The sequence below is a fragment of the Rhineura floridana genome, chromosome 20 (assembly GCF_030035675.1).
Source record: "Rhineura floridana isolate rRhiFlo1 chromosome 20, rRhiFlo1.hap2, whole genome shotgun sequence".
Classification (NCBI taxonomy): Eukaryota; Metazoa; Chordata; class Lepidosauria; order Squamata; family Rhineuridae; genus Rhineura; species Rhineura floridana.
Window position 1 is genome coordinate 11,945,149 of NC_084499.1, and position 22,403 is coordinate 11,967,551.

Consider the following 22,403-nt stretch of genomic DNA (forward strand, 5'->3'; position numbering starts at 1 on the left):
GTCATTGACCGCAATTTTTTTAATAAATCAAACCTACCTGATTCCCAAAATAATACATTCATTGAAATGTAGCTATCCTTTGATATTTTGCTCCAAATTTTGTGATGCAGTTTTCCAACCAAAGAAATTCTGCAAAAATGCATATATTATGGGAAAATCTGTATAAAATGTATATATTAATGAAAATAACATACCAAAATGGGGAAATTGCTTGCAAAAAAATGAATATAGTATGAATGTGCATATTTATTATTTATTATGATTGCATTTATATCCTGCCTTTCCTCCAAGGAGCTCAAGGTGACGTACATGTTTCTCCCCCTCTCCATTTTAGCCTCACAACAACCCTGTGTAGTAGGTTAGGCTGAGAGGCAGTGACAAGCAGAAACATAAGTATAAATATAAATATGTGGTTCATTATATTTAATACAATAAGATCTCTAAAAATATCATAGATAGAATATAATATTTCAGTAAATAATTACATCAATCAAATATATGTTTTTACTGTTTCTATTCAAAAGTAATATTGTTTTATTCTTGCTTTAGACTTTTTGAGTTCGCACTACCTATCCGGTCGTCCCAAATTTTGGCTAATTATATAACATTTGGGGTTCACGGAACCAACTCCAATTTATCAATAGATTCATTTTCACATTGTCTATAGCCTCTCACTTTAACCAGGACTTTAAAAAAAAAATCACAAACTAATGTGGAAATTAAGACTGGAAAAATGAGAAACTGGCAGAAACGAAAATTGACAGACTCATTCATCCCTACACTGCAGCCTTCTGTTGCTGTAGAACTTCATTCCCTGCCGACATAGTCAATGGTTGGGGATTATGTGGAGTTGAAGTCTAACAACATCTGGAGGGCCAGAGGTTCCCCATCCCTCCATTAAGCTGAGTTTTTTGTAAATCGGTGGGTGGGGAGTTAAAAAAAATCAAGGCCATTTCACTGAACCTGCCCAAATGCAGGTGTTAATCAAAGCAGATGAAAAGCAGAATGTTCGTGTTTTGGGGGAGCAATCCTTGCAGATTTATGCACACTCACACACCCCTTCTTATCCTCCACCCAGGCAAGCATGAAGCATTATCAGAAATCAAGGACCACATTTGGGCCCCAGGCCTGATGTTCTCAGTCCTTATTCTAACCATTTTTTGTTGAGGCTTCAGTATGGATGTCGGATGTATTTGTCATCCACAATGAATATTACTTAGAACTGCAGGACAGTTCGTCTGTTGTCAATAGGACAGGGGGTAAGGGAGAGAGAAGTATTTGATTGTATTTGATTCTGTTAAGTTTTCCTTTTTAAAAAAATTTGGTTCACAAGATATTTCATGTTTACTTTATATAAGAGCAAAATATCTGAATGTAACTTTTGTGGATATGAATTCCTCCTGTTGGTCTCTGTTTATGGAAAAAATAGTAAATGGTTTTTAAATAAATAAATAAATATTTTTAAAGTGATTCTTGTTGTGAATATGCTTTTATTGAGTTTCTCCCATTCCTGAGATTAGAGCACTGAGGTTTACCCACGCAGCAAAATGAGGCCCAGTTTTTGAAATATGAGTGAAAGGAACACACACAATCCTTGTGGGATTCCTTGGGTTGTACACAATTTTGAGATAAGGTTTCTTACAGGTGTGCTTCTAAGAGAATTCTGCCAAATCACACATCTTTGAGCAGTGGAGGCTGGTCTAGAGGGCACACCACTGTCCTCCCACCTGTCTGCTTTCTGATCAAAGGGCAGCTGACAGTTGAGGATACTCACTGGTACGGAGTTCCGGCACCTCTTTATTTGCTGTCCATGGCAACGATTTTATGCTGGCACTAGCAATGAGCTCTGTTTCTGCTATAATTGGATTTGCCATCGGATTAATTATTATTTCTGATATTCTTTATCTTTGCGGAGAGAATTCTGAAGTAGCAACTCTCTGCACCTGGTTTCAAATTCATTCTTTTTTATTCACTTTTTAAAAACTTCTCTATGAAATCATTGATAGTGTGAGTGATACTTTTATTGAAGTACTTTCTATGTGAGCTCTTCAAATGTGTATTCCATTTCACTGATGTCAATGAAGCGTTGATTGTAACTGACAAGACAGAAAGCAGCAGTGGGGAATATGTTGATTGTAAGCAGCAGGGGGGAAGACAGTGACTTGATTAGCTGCCTTAATATGCTCTGCAGTGCACTTGAAAAGGAATGTAAACAGGCAATCAGTACAGAGTTCAGATGTATTTGTCATCCACAATGAATATTACTTAGAACTGCAGCACAGTTCTTCTGTTGTCAATAGGGCAGGGGGTAAGGGAGAGAGAAGTATTTAATTGTATTTGATTCTGTTAGTTTTCCTTTTAAAAACTTTTTGTGCGCAAGATATTTCAGGTTTACTTTATATAAGAGCAAAATATCTGAATGTAACTTTTGTACATATGAATTCCTCCTGTTGGTCTCTGTTTTTGGAAAAAATAGTAAATGGTTTTTAAATAAATAAATATTTTTGAAGTGATTCTTGTTGTGAAAAGGAATGTAAACAGGCAATAAGTGCAGAGTTCAGAATAAAGATGCCAGTGAAGACTTGTGAAGAAATAGCCATTATAATATTGATAATTCTCTGCAAAGCAAAAAAAGAATATCGGAGGATATCGGAAAAATGAAAAGATATCAGAGGAAAAAGGAATCGGATTGTTAACGACCACCAGGGGGACACACTTAACAATAAAATGTAAAAAAGGAGAGCATTCCATCCTAAGCTGGCACCTACAGGACTTTTTAGAAAAGTATGAGTACTGGCACCTCATTTTTCACCAAAAAGAACAGGGTGTGTGTGTGTGTGTGTGTGTGTGTGTGTGTGTGTGTGTGTGTGTGTGTGTGTGTGTGTGTGTGTGTGTGTGTGTGTGTGTGTGTGTGTGTGTGTGTGTGTGTGTGTGTGTGTGTGTGTGTGTGTGTGTGTGTGTGTGTGTGTGTGTGTGTGTGTGTGTGTGTGTGTGTGTGTGTGTGTGTGAAAATAACATACAAAAGGCATTATATATGGAGAAATGGTACATGTTTTTAGGAGAAAGGCACACTAACACCCTGATGAATTTTAGTTTAGCCGGAAAAATAAGAAGCTGTGAGAACCCAAAACTGACAGATTTGCCAGTCCTTGGGAGGATCCCAGATTCACCATCCCTGTCCTAAGAGGTATGCTGCTATTCAGAACTTTTAACAAGAATGGAACAAGAGCTCTGCAGGCAGAGATCCTTAGCATAAGACAACAGGAATGTTAGAAGTATACAAAGTGGTCCCTGCTTTCATCTCTGTGAAACCTCAGGTTTGGGTGCCATGCAAAATGTGGACAAAAAAGGGAAGCAGCAGCAGCTTGGAAGAACCCCAAGGTTTGCAAAAATAATAATACTAATAATACCAGAGCTTGGAAAAGTTACTTTTTTGAACTACAACTTCCATCAGCCCAATCCAGTGGCCATGCTGGCTGGGGCTGATGGGAGTTGTAGTTCAAAAAAATAACTTTTCCAAGCTCTGAATAATACTATTAATAATAGTAGTAATAATAAGAATTGATTTGCAGAAGTATAAAAAAAGTCTTGAGGGGGAAATCCAAAACAGCCCAATGAGGGATGGGGTAGAATATTTGCAAAATTGGATTTGGTATCAAATTCTGGGATAATCACAAGTTTGTCCCATTGTTGAACAGTCTCCCACTCTTTCCATGCATTTGCAGCTGTTGGAGACACCATAATATTTTTTAAAAAAAATCTGCAGTGAGAATTATATAAGGACTTATGTAATTAGTTTTGTCATCTGCTGCTTTGTATACATTATATAAATATACAGCAGAATAAGGAATAATGGAGAAAATTATGTAGTTTTTCAGGAAAAAAATAACAAACAAAAGGGAGAACCAGGTATTGCGATAACTAGCCGAACACCATTCATAGCGGTAGGAACTGACAGCCCATTTGATGAACTGAAAAATGGAACGGAATCAGAAAGCAAACCCCATCCCTAGGAGTGACCATATGCAATTGGCATAGAATCCCATGCAACGCTGACTGACTGTTGGAAGGAAAGTTGGAAAAACTGTGTGTGTGTGGGAGAGAGAGAGAGAGGGAGAGGGAGAGGGAGAGAGAGAGAGAGAGAGAGAGAGAGAGAGAGAGAACACGCTGAATGCCGAACAGCACCACGCCACACTGCAACAGTTTCTTAACTCTTGAATGAAATGCTCAGGAGGCAATTTCAGCTTGGCTTGCTCCAAATGTCTTGCTGCAATCCCAAAGAGGTTGTTCCTCGTTTCATCCTCCCATTTCTTCATTTCTGGACTATCCTTCGCAGCTTGGTGTGAGAGCTTCCATCCTCTCACTATGGATCCCCAGGGGTTCTCTAGCTTTCAGGGGAAACGCTGGAGAGCTCTTCCCTCAGGTGAGTGTACAACCCTTCTCAACCTTGACTCTCCACTGGGATAGCTAGTCCCAGAAATGCTCCCTTTTCCTTCCTCCCATGCTGTGTTCTGAGTTGTGGTGGCAAAGGTTGCCCACAGCCTAGCTCTTTACTCTTTTCTTGTTCTGCTTATCTTTCCCGGTCCTTGCTCCCTTCTGTGATTGGACTCCCCTCTAAATGTGCTGCCTGCCACTCCAGCTGGTCAAGTGTCTCTCTTTCTCCAGCGGGGCCACCCTGTCCAGCCTCTAGCGGTCTCTTTGACTCACCTCTGCATCTGAGCCACTCCTGACACTTGGCTCATCTGTACTCCTTTAAAAAAAAAAAGGCTGCTCTTTTCCTTTAAAAGATCTTGAATGTTCTTTGCCAATATTTCCATCCCTTTTTCATGTTTGCAAGGAGAAGCTTCTGGATGTTTGCCATCCTGTCTCTAAGGCTGTCAGCTAACACGCAGTATCTTCAAGCCCCGAGGTCCGTTCTTGAAGGTCTCCTCTCAGGTTTAGTGCTGACTTCTTTGCAGACCAGGCTATAGTTTTTTTGTCGCTCTTCACTTTGCGCATACCATGGACCGTGAAAAAGACATATAATTGGGTGTTAGAACAAATTAAACCAGAACTATCATTATAAAATAAAATAATGAAACTGAGGTTATCATACTTAGGACACATAATGAGAAGACACAATTCACTGGAAAAGGAAATAACATTGGGAAAAACAGAGGGGAGTAAAAAAAGAGGAAGGCCAAACAAGAGATGGATTGATTCCATAAAGGAAGCCACAGACCTGAACTTACAAGATCTGAACAGGGTGATTTATAACAGATGCTCTCGGAGGTCGCTGATTCATAGGGTCGCCATAAGTCAAAATCGACTTGAAGGCACCTAACAACAACAGCTTCCAGACCAGGTATCCAAGACGCCAATTCCTTCTGCAATACAGTAATTTCCATCTGGGCAGAGCGGCCAGATTTTTCCATCTGTGACAAGCATGGTGCTGTTGCAAAGCCAATAAAGAGACGAGATCTTAGTCCATAAGACCAATATAACATATTCCCTGTGAGGAAAGGTTATGACATTCGGGGCTTTTTAGTTTAGTGAAAAGGCGAGGAAGAGGAGACATAGCTGAAGTGTGTAAGAATATGTATGGTGTGGAGAAAGTGGACAGAGAAAAGTTTTTCTCCCTCTCTCACAACACTAGAGCTCAGGGACAAGCAGGACCTGGACCCAACAGTGCTGTGCCCGCTTGTGATCCCAAGCAACTGTGATGCCAAGCAGACTGCCCCTGACAGTGGAGGAACAACATAAGAAGAGCACATTTTCCTGGAAGTAAGCCCTATTTAAGTAAGAAGATGCTGCTGGATTAGGTCCCCATCTAGTCCAGCATCCTCAGTGGCCATCTCAGTGGCCAACCAAATGTCTGTGGGAAGCTCATAAGCAGGACCTGAATGCAAGAGCACTCTCCCCTACTGCAGTTTCCAGGAACTGGCGTAGAGAGGCAAACAGCCTCTGTAAGTGGAGGGAGATCATGGCCATCAAGGCTAGTAGCCACTGGTAACCTTCTCCTCCCTGAATTTGTCTTATCCTCTTTTAAAGCCATCCAAGTTGATGGCCAGCACTGACGCCTGTGGGAGCAAATCCTATAGTTTAATTATGCACTGTGTGAAGGACTTTATTTGGTCTAGCCTGAACAGGGATGGGGGAGAAGTTCTATTCAGTTTGCATTTCAAGCCAAATCTATCAAATCTGCACTTTCAGAAACAATATGAGAACCAAAACACAGACATCTTTCGAAATATGCATTTATTCTCATTTTGCAATGCAGTTCACCAACCAGTGTTTACAAAAAGACATACATTATGGGAGAGTGTGCATAAAAAAATGAATATATGAGTGAAAACAACATACAGACATCCATTCTATGATGAGAAATTGCTTGCAAAAATGTGTACATTAGTCACAACTGCCTACAAAAATGTGTTTATTGGGCAAAATTCATAAATGCTGAGAATGTTCATGAGGATTTTTTAAAAAATAATAATCGCAAATTGCTGCATAAATGTGGAGAACTGAATTGAAGACTGGGAAAATGAGAAGCTGAGAGTGCTGAAATTAACTGATCTTTCCATCCCTAATCCTGAATGAGCTGGAGGGGAAGATTGCGTTCTCTCTCCCCCAAGCCCTGCAATCCTGCTTTGAGGGACCCTGTCCTCCATGGATTTAAAAGCCAATATGGAGTTCATTCCCCTTCTGTCTGTCCTTCCATGAAACTGAGAGAAACCAAACTTGAGAGTTTTGCACATCCCTACCCTAATCACACATTGCACCAAGAAAGCTATACAGTAATACCTCAGTTAACAAAGTAGATGCGTTTCTGGACATTACTTCTTTAACAGAAACTTTTGTAGCAGAGGTAGGAATAACATGAAAAAATAGGGATACCTGCTCATAGATGGTGGGGGCAGCTTTAATGGGAGCTTTAAAGGGTGCCTTCCTGGCACCCACTCCCTCCCCTCCTTCTCTGAATCCTAATGGATCCTTCCCTCCCCAGCCCTGGGAGACAGCGAGAGATCTCTTTAATACAAAGGAAACACACACACTTGTCAGCTTCACCCTAGCAAAGTGAAGGCACAGGCTTATCAGTTTACTGATACCAAAGCAAAGGCACAGGCTGGTCAGTTTCACCTTAGAGCAAAGACACAGGCTTGAATATTTTTCCATAGCAAAGCAAAGCTGTCCAGTTTCACCTTTTAAAAAGCCTTCCTTAAAAGGAGCGTTGTTCCTGGAGGATTGGTAAACTGAGGTTATTACTGTATATCATTTCAGTCTCTTGTGCCTTCAGCCCCATAATGAAAGCACAGAACCAAAGGTGGGTGCAGTGGAAAGAATGACTTCCCCACGAAAAAAGAGTGTAAGAGTAGAAGGTTTTGAAGGGTGCTGCTGAAAAGAACAGCCCATTCCACTGCTTGAGGCCAAACGTTCCCTGCAGAAGCCAAGATGATCAAAGTTTTAGCCAGTGTCTTACAACTCTGAAAGAATGTGCGAAGCAGACAGATCTCCCTTTCCTTGGGGGCATTTCAATATGAAGATAGGCATGGAATTTCCCTCTTGATTTCCCATCTGGAGTCCTTCTAGTCAGCAGTGAGACATATATGCATTTAAAAAAAATTGCAAAAGATACTATACGAGTCTTCATCTTGTTTACACAATTAGGTGGTCTGGCTCCTTATTAAATCCCATATGCTCAACTGCACAAACCTTATTTCACACTGTACACAATTTTTGACACTGCACAAATTGTGTCTAGCTGCACATTAGAAGAAACCTTGCCTAATGCCTCAAGTGGCCTTGCCTATTTCCCCTAGACCTTAAGTGAGGGGATACAGTGGCTACAATCATCATTCACTGTGGACACAGAGTCATGGGAATAATGGTGTGAGTTGCAGAAACAATTCCTTGAACTCTGACAAGCTTCAAAGTGCAATTTCAGGAACTAAGATTACCAAAGTTTTAGATTTCAGTTAGTAAAGACTACCCACAATTGGGAAACAAAGCTATAATCCGGTAGCTTTATATCTTTGTGAGGAAGGCTTCTCAACAATGGTGACCCTCAAAACAAAACAAAACCAGTTTAGCGATAGGAATTGAGCTGCGAGTTAGACTTTCACTGAAATGAAACCTGGAAGAACAAGCATGCCCAGGTGTCCCATTGAAACTGTGAGTGTGTCTACACTGGTTTTCAACAACATCTGAGCCTTCTGGCTAAGATCAAGGGTAAAAATCACTGGGTTTCATTTAGAAGTAATGCTAAGGTAGCACTATGGGTGGCATTCAAGGCTAGTCCTACTCAGAGTAGACCCACTGAAGTTAATAGACATGGCTAATTTAGGTTCATTAATATTGATGGGTTTATTCTGAGTAGGACTTAGCTGAATACAACCCTATGTATATTGCTTTATGAGCAATTATTAGCACTATTAAGTGAAAATGTGAAAGTGGGTCCCATGATGGAGGTTTGGAGTCAGAAGTGGGTCTTGAGTCTAGACCACCTGAAGACCACTGATTCCAAGTCATTTGTATTAAATGCACTCTATTTCAATATTTTAGCCTGGATGGCTGCAGACCACATCAGAAGCTAGATGGCTTACAGCTGGATTGTCTCCCTCTAAGTGGCCTGCTTAAGGTCTTGCACCCAAGAAGTCTTGACTCCTACCAGAATGTAGTTCCTGTGGCTTCCCACGCAGATGTAGAAGAAATGTGGATGTTGACAGCATAGACAGGAGAAGCACAGAGGTTAGCCAAAAAGCAGACAGAAATGCCAACGGAAGCAAATTAATAGTCTCTAGTAGTGATCCTCCGTGGCGCAGAGTGGTAAGCGGCGGTAACGCAGCCGAAGCTCTGCTCACGGCCGGAGTTCGATTCCAACGGAAGGAGGAAGTCGAATCTCCGGGAAAAGGGGTCGAGGTCCACTCAGCCTTCCATCCATCCGTGGTCGGTAAAATGAGTACCCGGCATACGCTGGGGGGTAAAGAAAGGCCGGGGACGGAACTGGCAATCCCACCCCATATATACGGTCTGCCTAGTAAACGTCGCAAGACATCACCCTAAGAGTCGGAAGCGACTCGCACTACAAGTGTGGGGACACCTTTACCTTTTAGTAGTGAAATCAGGAAGAAATGAAAAACCAAACCTGCTGTGTAATGCTTTTGGTTATATACTTTGGGTTATAGCCAAGTATGTTCTACTCAGAGTAGACCCATTTAAAAGAATGAACCTCAGTTAGTAACGGCCATCAGTACCAACAAGTCTACTCTGAGCAGAACTAAGATATAACTCTTTCTTTAAAATGTATTTGTTTTAAAAAGGTAGCATGAACTGCTAGAATTGTCACTCTTCAGATTTCAGTAGGGACGTGCTAGAATTCTGCCCAGTCCAGATTTGGAACCATATTTTCCATTAATCCGCTTATTCTCATTGCTGATTGGGTATTCATGTAGCAATCTCCCATGGCTATTTTCAAAAACCTTTTTTTTTAAAATTCTACCTCTAAAATATCAATATTAAGAATGATAATTTTATTGATATTCCATGTTTCAATAATTCCTTTAAAATTATCAATATGTCCTATTTCTTTTAAAATTATCGATATTAATATCAATATTTTTTGCAAACAAACCCCACATTGGTAAAAGCTGCAACTTGTGGACAAAGAACAAACTTAAATAGATGCCACCCTGTTCGGTCGACTGAATGCTTTCGAACTGACGTCGACCAACAGATCCCATCCTTGCAGTTCAATCACTTCTCCTGATCTGTAGCAGCTACATTTCTCCTGATCATTAATACCTACATTTCTACAATTCACTTCTGGGGAGATATATTTTCTGTCTACTAAATGTGCACACCAATGCATGTGCCCTAGGGACAGAAAGATCTGTACATTTCGCTTCTCTCCATTTCTCATTTTTCCAATCTTAAATTCAGTTCTGCACATTTCTGCCGCAATTTGAGATTTTTATTTTTTTAAACAAAATCCTCATGAAAATTCTCCAGTGGATTTCTCCAAAAAAAACACGTTTTTGTAGGCATGTTTTTTTACGCCCATCTATTCTTTTTTATGCACACTTTCCCCTGACATATGCATTTTTTTGTGAATATTGTTTAGTTGGCGGACTGCGTCACAAATTAAAATGCAAATGTCTAAGGACGGCTGTGTTTCGGTTCTCATATTGATTTGGAAAGTGCGGATTTGGTAGGCTCAGCTTGAAATGTGAACCGAATCGAAATTCTCGCCCATCCCTCGTGGGCACACAGGTGCTGGCGCAGGAAGGGCTTTGTGCCACTTTACATGCTCATGGGGAAGAAAAGAATTGTCATCTTTGCCTACCCTCCTGCAAGTCGGAAGCAGTGGCAGACAGCACAACACACACGTACACAAACATACAGAGAGAGAGAGAGAGAGGCATCTCCAGATACAGTGAAGGATGTTTCCCACTTGAAAACCTGCAGAGCTTCTGCCCGTCATCATTGCCAATACTGAACTGGATGGACCAATGGACTGATTCAGTATAAGGCAGCGTCCTATGTACTTATCATGTCCAGGCTTTTGTTATGGGGAAGGGCCTTAGCTCAGTGGTACAGCATCTTTCGTGCTCGCAGAAGGTCCCAGGTTCTGTCCTTGGAATCTCATGGTAGGGCTGGGAGTGTCCAGTGCCTAAACCAGTAGTGGCTGGTGCCCATTAGGACTGGTGGGGCGGAAGACAGGGAGCCCAACAGTAGGTGGAGCCAGAGCCAATGACAGGCGAAGGCAGAACCAATGGCAGGCGGAGCCAACTTAGTTCATCGTTGTTCCTGTTCTCCTCCTCCCTGCTGGGTTCTACAAGGGCGACGCTGAGAATGAGGAAGCGGACAGATGGGGCCACCCTCTGGGCTGGATGTAAGGAAGTGGCAAGCAGGTGGAGGGCTGCTGAAAGAAGACTGGTCTGACTGAAGGAGCACCCCACTTCCCCTGATGGACCAGCATCCACTGCCTGGGCCCATTATAGGTGTTTGATCACACATCCTTCCCAAGGACTCGGGTTGGCTTGATTTTCTTCCAATTCTTTACTTTTCTACCCTTACGTTCTGCAAGATTGGCTCTAGGCCACCTTGTTGAGACCTGGCTGGTATTCGCCAGAGACTGGAAACTCTGTACTAATTATTTAATCATTAAGGCAAGCATGCCTTTAAAACAAAATAACTTCTCAAAACCATTAGTAAAATATTGCAAAGCTTCTCCCCCCCTGAACCTTTAGTAAAAACTAAAATTGTTGTTGGCTTAGCCATGGCCAAAGGCCTTGATTTTCACCACAAGCTTCCCAGTATAGTGAGTCAGCTGGGTCAGTAAGAAAGACAGAAAGGATTGGGAACAGCTCGCCAGATGCAGTAAAGCTATGACAGCTGCATCCTGGCAGGTGGGTCTCTGTGGCTGACCACTGTTGGGAGTAAAGCACCAACAAATGTTCCAAGTGACCTGAACCACTGGAAGGCAATAGACAGAAAGGGAACCTCTTATTCCCACTGCTGATTCCTCCTCTAAAGTGTTTGTTGCTCTTAAGAACATAAGAACATAAGAAGAGCCTGCTGGATCAGGCCAGTGGCCCATCTAGTCCAGCATCCTGTTCTCACAGTGGCCAACCAGGTGCCTGGGGGAAGCCCGCAAGCAGGACCCGAGTGCAAGAACACTCTCCCCTCCTGAGGCTTCCGGCAACTGGTTTTCAGAAGCATGCTGCCTCTGACTAGGGTGGCAGAGCACAGCCATCACAGCTAGTAGCCATTGATAGCCCTGTCCTCCATGAATTTGTCTAATCTTCTTTTAAACCCATCCAAGCTGGTGGCCATTACTGCATCTTGTGGGAGCAAATTCCATAGTTTAACTATGCGCTGAGTAAAGAAGTACTTCCTTTTGTCTGTCCTGAATCTTCCAACATTCAGCTTCTTTGGATGTCCACAAGTTCTAGTATTATGAGAGAGGCAGAAAAACTTTGCAGGCTTTGCTCCTCCCTTTCCTCCCACCTCTGATTACCTTTCCTCTTAGTTAGTTAGTTAGTAACAGCTCCCTCAGTGGAAGCCGTCTGGCTGTTTCAGCATGTATGTGTGACTTGACCTCTCTTCGTAGTAATAAATCTTAGTTTCTTTACTCTTTCAAGAGACCAGTTATTTCCTCAACCTGCAATAGGCATCTACCAAAAATTCTAACAACCAGGAGAGGAGGGGTCAGCTTGGTGAAACACACTGGCAGACCCCAGCTGGCATGCCTATGTTTACACGGCGCCAACCTCCCCACCACCTTCGACCCACCTGGTGAGCCACTTCTGCTGAGGATAAAAAGGTCTTTTTAGTGGAGGCAGTCAAAAAATACAGATGTTCATTTTCAAGTGGCAGGAGCAAGGCTCACAGATGGGGATATGTTGGCTGGCTTGCCCACAAAGCTGCCTTACACCAAGCCTAGGGTTGCCAGGTTCAGGGCCTGAGGCTGATCCTGTATCTTTAGGAAAAGAGAAAGTCAGCCAAGTGCAGGTGTTCTTGCAACTCTGTAATGGGAAAAACCACAAGGTGGAACTCTCCCTTTCCTCTGCACAACTTTTAAAGATACAGAAGACCTGTTGGTTGTCAGGCCCGGCCTCCAAGAGGTCTTCTGTGTCTTTAAAAGTTGTACAGGGAGAAGGGAGAATTCCACCTTGTGGTTTTTCCCATTACAGTGTTGCAAGAACAGCTGCCCTTGGCTGACTTTCTCTTCTCCTGAAGATACAGGATCAGTCTCAGGCCCTGAACCTGGCAACCCCAGTACACACCCTTCCTCAGCCCTACTTCATGCCCTACTTCTGTATCTTTAAAAGTTGTACAGGGAGAAGGGAGCATTCCACCTTGTGGTTTTTCCCATTACAGTGTTGCAAGAACAGCTGCCCTTGGCTGACTGTCTCTTCTCCTGAAGATACAGGATCAGTCTCAGGCCCTGAACCTGGCAACCCTATAATAAATCCGATTTAGCAAATATTCTTCCCTATCCCTAGATACAACCCAAAGTACATATTTATTGATTTATTTGCAGATGTATAAAGTGCTTTACAACAAAAAGTCACCTAAGTGGTATACAATAAGATAAGTTACAAATGAAAAACAACAAAATCATGTTGACAATTGTACAATGAATATCCCATAAAATAACTGGGCCACCACACTTCAGGGAACAAACACAAACACAAATATCTTCAACAACCACGTGAATGTCAAGACCCTCGGCACCTGCCTATTTTTCAGCTGGTAATTCATTCCAGATGGCTGGAACAGCTATTGCATATTAAATGCACCCCTGGGCCATGCAGTTCTCTCAGCAGTATCCCCTCTGAGGAGCACAGATGCCGGACAGGGATATATGTGTTCACATGGTCCCTTAGGTAACCGGACCCCAAATTGGCAAGACCTTGAACTGTAGATGCTACACCCTTGAATCGCAGGTGTGCTTTAATAAAAGATGTGTAATACTGAAAGAGTAGCACCACCTAGTGACAGCCACCACACTTAATGCATTTTATTTGTTTAAAAAGGTAAGGAAACGCGTATGTTAAAAAGTGAAATATGTAGGGCAGGCGAGGTTATATAAGTTATTAAACTGTAACCAGTTTTAGAACGTTTTCACCCTTCCTGACGAGGTACGCCTGGGGCCTACTTTACTATCCTTTCGGCGCCAGGTGAAAACCTTCCTCTTTGCCCAGCCATTTTAGTATTTTTAGTATTTTAGTATTTGTATTTAATGTTTAAAGGTAGTTATATGTTCCATCTTTTTTCTAGTTACCTTTGACTTGTATTTAATATGGGTTTATTATGTTAATTTTACTTTTGTTGTATGTTTAAATTGTTGATTTGATGACCAGGTGGTTTTTCTAAATTGATTGTAAATATGTTTTTATTCGATGTACACCGCCCAGAGAGCCTTGCTATGGGCGGTATAAAAATTGAATAAAATCAATCAATCAATCAATCAATTTTAGAATGCTATTCTTTTGGTTGCTGTTAAACTGTTTTCTGATGTTTGCCACTCTGGGCTCTTGTGGGAGGTAGGGTGGAATATAAATTTAATAAATAGACAAACAAACATAATTATCTAGATCCATACCAATCGGGTTTCAGGACTGGACATGGAACTGAAACAGCCTTGGTCGCTCTGGTAGATGATATGAGGAGGGCACTGGATAGGGGAGAATTCACCTTCCTTGTCCTCCTGGATCTCTCAGCGGCTTTTGATACCATCGACCACGGTATCCTTTTAGATCGCCTGGAGAGTTTGGGATTGGGAGGCACGGTTTTACGGTGGTTCCAGTCCTTTCTCTCTGATAGGCGCCAACAGGTAGCATTGGGTGACGAGGTTTCAGACCGTTGGCCTCTCAATTGTGGTGTGCCACAGGGTTCTATCCTCTCTCCCCTGCTATTTAACATCTATGTAAAGCCGCTGGGAGAGATCATCAGGAGATTTGGGCTGCAGTGTCACCAATATGCGGATGACACTCAGCTCTATCTCTCATGTAAATCTTCACCGGAGAGGGCTGTGGAAACCATGTCCAAGTGCCTGGAATCCGTGAGTGGATGGATGGGCAGGAACAGGTTGAAGTTGAACCCTGATAAGACCGAGGTACTACTTGTGGGAGACAAGGGAGGGTTAGGAGATGTTGACCTGGTGTTTGGTGGGGTGAAGTTGCCCCTACAGGACCAGGTCCGCAGCCTCGGGGTTGTTCTTGATTCCAGGCTGTCCATGGAGGCTCAGATTTCAGCTGTGAGCCGGGCAGCTTGGTATCAATTACACCTTATACGTAGGCTGCAACCCTACCTCTCTGTTCAATAGCTCCCGCTCGTGGTGCATGCCCTGGTCACCTCTCGATTGGACTACTGTAATGCGCTCTACGTGGGGTTACCCTTGAAAACGACCCGGAAATTACAGCTTATACAGAACGCAGCGGCGCGCTTACTTACCAACAGCCGCCGACGGGATCACATCACACCAGTGTTGTTTGACCTACACTGGCAGCCGGTTGTTTTCCGGGCCCGATTCAAGGTGTTGGTTTTAACCTTTAAAACCCTGTACGGTTTCGGCCCAGCTTACCTGAAAGAGCGCCTCCACCGCCACCAATTATGCCGCCCAACTAGATCAGCCACACAAGGCCTTCTCTCAATCCCTCCAACCAAAACAGCTAGGTTGGTGGGTACTAGGGAGAAGGCCTTTTCTGTGGTGGCCCCCACTCTCTGGAACTCCCTCCCATATGATCTTCGACATGCCCCTTCCCTAGATGTATTCCGCAAGGCCCTGAAGACGTGGCTATTCCAGCAAGCCTTTGAGGTCATTGGGTAAATCACCATGATTCTGTCATTTATCGTATGTTGTTGTTATAATTGCTTTTATATGTATTGATGACTGTCCAGTATTTTACCTATTGTTATTAATCTGTTATTGTATTTTATCTCTTTTAATGTACGTCGCCTAGAGTGGCTAATTGCCAGATAGGCGACAAACAAATTAAATATTATTATTATTATTATTGTTATTATTATTATTATTATTATTATTATTATTAGTGGACAGCACCTGGCATCGTTCACGAATTCAAAGAGGAAAAAAATACGGAGACTTATAAATTGATTTATTTTATTTTTTAGTTTCTTAATGGAAAAAATATTTTCTTAACGGAAAAAAAATGCATTCTAATGCTGTTTGGCTAATACAATCCTGCCAAACTTGGTTGAAAGCAGTGGAGTTTTGAAAGGTTCAGCCCACCATCTAGATTCAAAATGGTGTCCAGTCATATCTAAACAAAAGCCTGCTCCTCAATCCCAGGAACCTTCATGACAAATTTGGTGATGATATCTTAATATGTGTTTAAATCTGTGCTGTTTGGCAAGGTTCAGTCTACTATTTTGATTCAAAATGGTGTCCAATGGTATCCAGACATAGCCTAGCAATTTGTTATGATATCTTAAGAAGTGTCTGAATGCACAGAGAACAGACAGACAACCTTTCAAAATACAGATTTAAAGATTTATTATTTGCATGGGAGCATTTCACAATATATTTGAAAAAAGAAAGAGAATAATCTATCTCCATCCCTTGTAGATAGACCAGGAACCTAGTCAAAAAACAAGCATGTTAAACCCACTTTCAAAAGGGGGAAATTCCTTGGGCACCTCATTGCATTCGTGAAATAAACAGGAGCACACACACACACAAGACCCTCAAAATTTCTTCTTTCAAAATGCAAAGTTCACACACATATCCTGCCCTTTCCTCCTCATCCTTACTGCTCCTTAAATGGTCAAAACAAAGACCACTTGCAGGTTCAGCACAGCCCTAGTTTAAACACCCTTCAAAACGGAGAGGTCCAGATTGTTTAAAAAGCCTGGGTGAATAGAAAACTCTTCTTCTGTGTGCGGGCAGGGTGAGGTGTAGAACTTTTGTGTTTGCTCCTTCACATTTTACAACCGTCTTTCTTGAAACAGAAGTTCTCAAATTAAAAACCCTTTCTAGACAAGCACAGATGGGTTGAAACAACGCTGTTGATGTGGCAGTCCACCCGCTGCTGGTCCCGTTCTGGCCACAGCCTGGCCCTCGGGGCCAGCCACTGTCCCACTAACTTAGTAAAGGTGCAGTGCCCTTTTATCCACCGGAAAAGGACCCTAAACGACTGTGACAAGTTTTCCTTCCAGAGGAGACCGTTCAAGGGCAAGTGAGACACTGGCCCACCGAGCTCAGTCTGCCCTCAGCCAGCCTTCTCACTTACAACCAGTCAAGGTGATGGCACTGGCTGTCAGCTTCCTCTTCCTTAGTCTCAGTGTTGCCCCTTGCAGAACTCTCCAGGGGACAGAATTGGTTGGTTGTGCCTGTCATTTGCTCTGGCACCACCTGCTGATGGCCTCCTGGCCTTCCGCCCTCCCAGTCCCAGTGCGCACTAGCCAGAGCTGTTTCCACTTGAAGAGGCAGGAAGCCAAGAGTCGTGGCACCTTCAAGACTAGCACATTTATTATGGCAAAGTATTTGTGGACCATGGTCCACTTGCTCAGATGCATCATGAAGTGTCCTCCTGAACTGGGAATCATATTTCTTAGGGTTGCATCCAGCTAAGTCCTGCTCAGAATAGACTCACTGAAATTAATGGATCTAAATTAGTCATGTCTTTTATTTCCAGTAGGTCTGCTCTGAGTAGGACTTAGCAGTGGCTACAACCCTTCGTCTTGAAGGTGCTATCAGTTGCTTGTTTTTCCCCAATGTGGCTACCTTTCTGGAAACAGAAGCAAGACATTGTCATTCAATAATACATCACTACATTCTAGGAAAATCACTCTTCCCCAAACTCATGGCTGTTGAAAGATTAGAACCTATTCATGAGACCTCGTCAGGCCTTTTACTGACAAAAGAGTTGCATGATTTCAGCAACATCATGGAAAATCCCAAAAGGGCTCTAGAAGATATGTTTGCTGTTTCCACACCGCCAACCAATCCTTCCTCGAAGTCCCTGAATTAATCATAACAGCGATAACAAAGAATTCATCACTATGACGGCTCACTAATGCCGGTGGCCTTCCTGTCAAAGGCTGTGCTCTTTTCCACTACGAGCGCAACATCATGGCCTCCTGACAACCCTGACGCAGCTAGCGCGTCATGGGGGAAATGGGTATTGGGAACAGCTGAACGGCTTCACTAAGACGCTATGGTGGGAAATGAAGTCAGCAACCCAGAGCATCTTGGTTACTGAGGTTAGGTCAATCTGTAAGGGCTGAGAGCCTTTTCCCAGAATTTTCAGGACACGGCTGACTGTCAGTGTAACCACATGAGATGCCACACTTTCAATCTGTGAATTCTGAAATGACTGAGACCCAAAGAGTTACAGTGTTTTCATGGGCACATTACGCAACTGTATTGTAGCTCCTTTTTTCAATTTTGTTTCTACTCTATGCTGCCTTTGGACTTTTTTTTTTAAGTAAATTACAATTCAACAGGTATTTTCCTGAAAGCGGTTCTGGCCCTACCATTAGACAGAGTGAATCAATGTCCTCTGCCCACTGATTCTGGGTTGAGAAGGTGCTCCTTACCTAGCCAAGAATATTTTATTTCATTTTCAGTATACAGATATCAGTACAATATAAAACAGTACATAACTTATGACAAAGAAACAACAACAAAAAAGAGCATCAGTCATACAGGCGGGCCCTGCTTATACAGGCAGGTTCCGTTCCGGACCCCCGCCGTAAAGCGGAAATTGCTGTAAAGCGGAACCCCATTGAGTATAATGGGGTGCGTCACGCAAAAATGACACAAAAATGCTGCAAAATGCCGCAAAATTGGCTTTTAAAAGGGGAATGAAAGCTGCCGCATTAGCAGAACGCCGGGAAGTGAAGTACCTAGAAGCGGGGCCCTACTGTATTGTAGTATCGAAAGAAGTCAAATTTATTTTGTTGATTGTCCTATTTTTAGTAATTGTTCTCTTTTTTCCCTTTAGGGTTGTCTTATACAGTCATTCCAAGGAGGTCCATGTGCGAAGGGTGGTTGCCAATTAAGTTCTTTACGTGCCATGTACGCAATAAAGCTGAACCTTGCTGCTTGAAATGTCTCCGCTGTGTTCCTTGAATTATTTCTGATTTTTTTTTGTTGTGACAATTTTTCCCTTAATGCAATAGACCAAATCTGTTAATACTATTCTAATTTTAAATTAAGTGCTCCTAAAAAAATGTAATGGCCAGATGCATTGCAATATGTTGTCTTCTTCAGTGGCCAAATATTTATTGTCCTTATGCTTTCTTAGGGGAAAAAAACCGTCAGACTGAAATTCCAATACAGACATTGAAGAATGTCCAGAGCTTAATAAATTCTAGTGTAAACATCAAAACAATTTTCAAAGAAGCTATAGGGATACTCTAACTCTGTTCTTTTCGGATTGTACTTGGTTAAGGGCAGTGAAAATTGTTTTTCTTTAGGCACTGATTTTGGGTGCCATGCAATGGTAGCAAATTTGTTATTTCGGAAGGCAGGGAACTGCTTTATACAAGGCCACATCCATCTAGCTCAGTATTCTCTACACTGACTGGCAGCAGCTCTCTGGAGGTTTAGACAGGGGGCCTTTCTAGCCCTACCCAGGAATACCAGGGATTGAAACTGGGGCCCTGTGGATGCGAATCAGATGTCCTGCCACTGAGCTATGCCCCTTCCCCCAAAGCTGTGGACATTCCGTTGTCATTCAAGCTACATAACAATTTGTTTTATTATGATTTGTTGCTGTTTTTAACTGTCAGGGGATGGGAGAGACACTTGTATGCACCTTGACTGAGGGGGACATCAGCTGCTGTCTCTCTGCATGTGGTGAGCCACTGAACTGCAGGTTGCAGCCTTCTCAGTGGAAGTACCTTCAGGCCCTGGACTGACTCTGCCCAACCAGGGTGGCCATTGGGTCCTCCTGGCCAGGAAGGAGAACAAGAGGGCTTACTGTCCTGGCTGAGCCTTAAATGAGCAACAGGGTCTTCCTGAGCTCTGTTGTGGTCTGGCATCCTTCAATTATCCATTGGTTCAGACTTCTGCCTTGGTCCTCAATCCTGCATCCTGATTTTGTCCTTCAGCCCTGGCTAGTGCCTTGTCCCATGGATCCTGGCTCACCTCAGACTGCTGCCCACAACCCAGCCCTGACACCTTAATAGCACCCCAAATATATCCACTTCCCCTTGACCAATGGTAGGGCCACCCCTTTGATTGACTCAGAGCACATTAAAAGGCACCTGCATCCTTATTACCTTCTTCCTCGTTAGGCTAGCAATGGCCACTAGCCACCATGGCTATTTTCTCCCTCCATTGTCAGAGGCACTGTGCTTTGAGGAATCACCAATGGGAAGAGAGCTGTTGTGCTCATGCCCTGCTTTGGAAATGGTTCAGCAAAGGGCAGCCAAAATGATCAAGGACAACCAATGATGACTTCCTTGTGAGGAAAGGCTGCAGCATCTGGAGAGGTTTAGTTAAGAGAAAAGGAGAGTCAGAAGTGACATGATAGAAGTTGAACTTGGCAAGGATTATCAATACCTCTGCACAGTCATTAACCAAAATGGAGACAACAGTCAAGAAATCAGAAGAAGGCTGGGACTGGGGAGGGCAGCTATGAGAAAACTAGAAAAGGTCCTCAAATGCAAAGATATATCACTGAACAGCAAAGTCAGGATCTTTCAGACCATGGTATTCCCGATCTCTATGTATGGATGTGAAAGTTGGACAGTGAAAAAGGTGGATAAGAGAAGAATCAACTCATTTGAAAAGTGGTGTTGGAGGAGAGCTTTGCGCATACCATGGACTGCGAAAAAGACAAATAATTGGGTGTTAGAACAAATTAAATTAACTATCACTAGAAGCTAAAATGATGAAGCTGAGGTTATCATACTTTGGACAAAGGGTGGTTGTAACAGATGCTGTTGGAGGTCACTGATTCAATGGGTTGCCATAAGTCGTAATCAACTTGAAGACATATAACAACAACAAATCATTAGAAGCTAAAATGGTGAAATTGAGGTTATCATACTGTCAGAGAGCAATGATAAATCAACATCATACATAGGCTTTATAAATGGCTTTTTATCAGAATCGGTATAGTTTTGTGGATGTTTGAATTTTAATTATACTCTATTGTTTTAATATTGTGTATTTATATGCTGGTCTTTGACCGTAATAAATTTATTATTATTATAGGTTATCATACTTTGGACACATAATGAGAAGACAAGATTGACTAGAAAAGACAATAATGCTGGGGAAAATAGAAGGGAGTAGAAAAAGAGGGCCAAACAAGAGATGGGTTGATTCCATAAAGGAAGCCACAGACCTGACCTTACAAGATCTGAACAGGGTGGATCATGACAGATGCTCTTAGAGGTTGTTGATTCATAGGGTTGCCATAATTTGTAATCGCCCTGAAGGCACATAACACACACATAAAATTATGCATCGCACAGAGAAAGTGGATGGAGAAAAGTTTTTCTCCCTCTCTCACAACACTAGAACTTGTGGACACCCAATGAAGCTGAATGGTGGAAGATTCAGCACAGACAAAAGAAAATACTCATAGTGAAAGCTCATAGTGAAACTATGGAATTTGCTCCCATGGGGAGCAGTGATGGCCACCAACTTGGATGACCCTAAAAGGGGATTAGACAAATTCCTGGAGGATAAGGCTATCAGCAGATGTTAGCCTCCTTAGTCAGAGGCAGGATGCTTCTGAATACCAGACTCTGGAAACTGCAGCAAGGGAGAGTGCTCTTGCACTCAGGCGCTCCTTATGGGCATCTGATTGGTCACTGTGAGAACAGGATTCTGGACTAAATGGGCGTTTGGCTTCATCCAGCAGACTCTTCTTATTTTTTTATGGCTAAATCAGTCCTCTTCTCCACAGACCTCACACAAGCAGCCCTTGTGGGCAGGAACAGTGCAGCCAGTCAGAAGCAAGGTTTTGGTTTTTTACTACCAACATGGAGAATAGATCTCAATTCAGGCTCTCCTGGTGATTGTGCTGTGTGAGCGAGCTTCCAACGTTTGGGCCAATTTAATTCCAGCTTCCAGCAGGCACGTGGGATTGCAAGCAACAGGAGTGTGATCATTAGGATAACTCAGTGTTTGGCAAATGAAAACAAACGAAGATTGCTATGGATACCAAATCTAAGGAAGTAGCAGTTGCGACTCAAGTTCAAATCTCACACTGCACACTCTCCAGGGACATGGGTTACGCAATGTTCCCTTGTGAAACCAGAGAGAAAAATTGCATGTGCATTTCTGAAAACGTATTACTCAAGAATCTTCCCATCATTGGGAATCTCATGTTGACCCAAATCAGCCCAATTCGGTCCAGGATGTGGGACTCGGCGAGAGCTGGTGCCCGGCCCTAGTTCTATCCTCCCACCACCCTCTACCCTGCCACCAGCTTTCCAGTGAAACAGACAAGATTGGTGGAAGGTCTTGTTAGTTTCACAGTTCACAGAGAAGGTTGGAGAGAGGGGACAGTGTGCTATTGGGATCCATGAAACTGCGAAGACTTTCCTGCAAAGAAGGGGGGGGGGGAGGGAAGAGTGAATAGCTGTTCCATCACAAAGCATAGAAAGTGTGTAGTGAAATTGACAATACTAGTCTGTCTGTCTCTCTCTCTCTCTCTCTCTTTGTGTGTGTGTGCATGTGTGCTTGTGAAAACATTTCCTCATCAGTTTTTAAATATTTTTGCTTTGGCTTTGTTGTTGAGCTTTATGCTCATCTATGCTTTGATGTATATTTTTTTTCTTAATGTAGTGATTATACATTTTATTATTTGTTGTGCTATTGCATTTGGACTATTTGTGTGAACCGCTTTGAGCACATGTGGATTTGTGGGAAATGCGGTATATAAATAAATTTAATCATCATCATCATCCCTACAGGATTGTTGTTACAT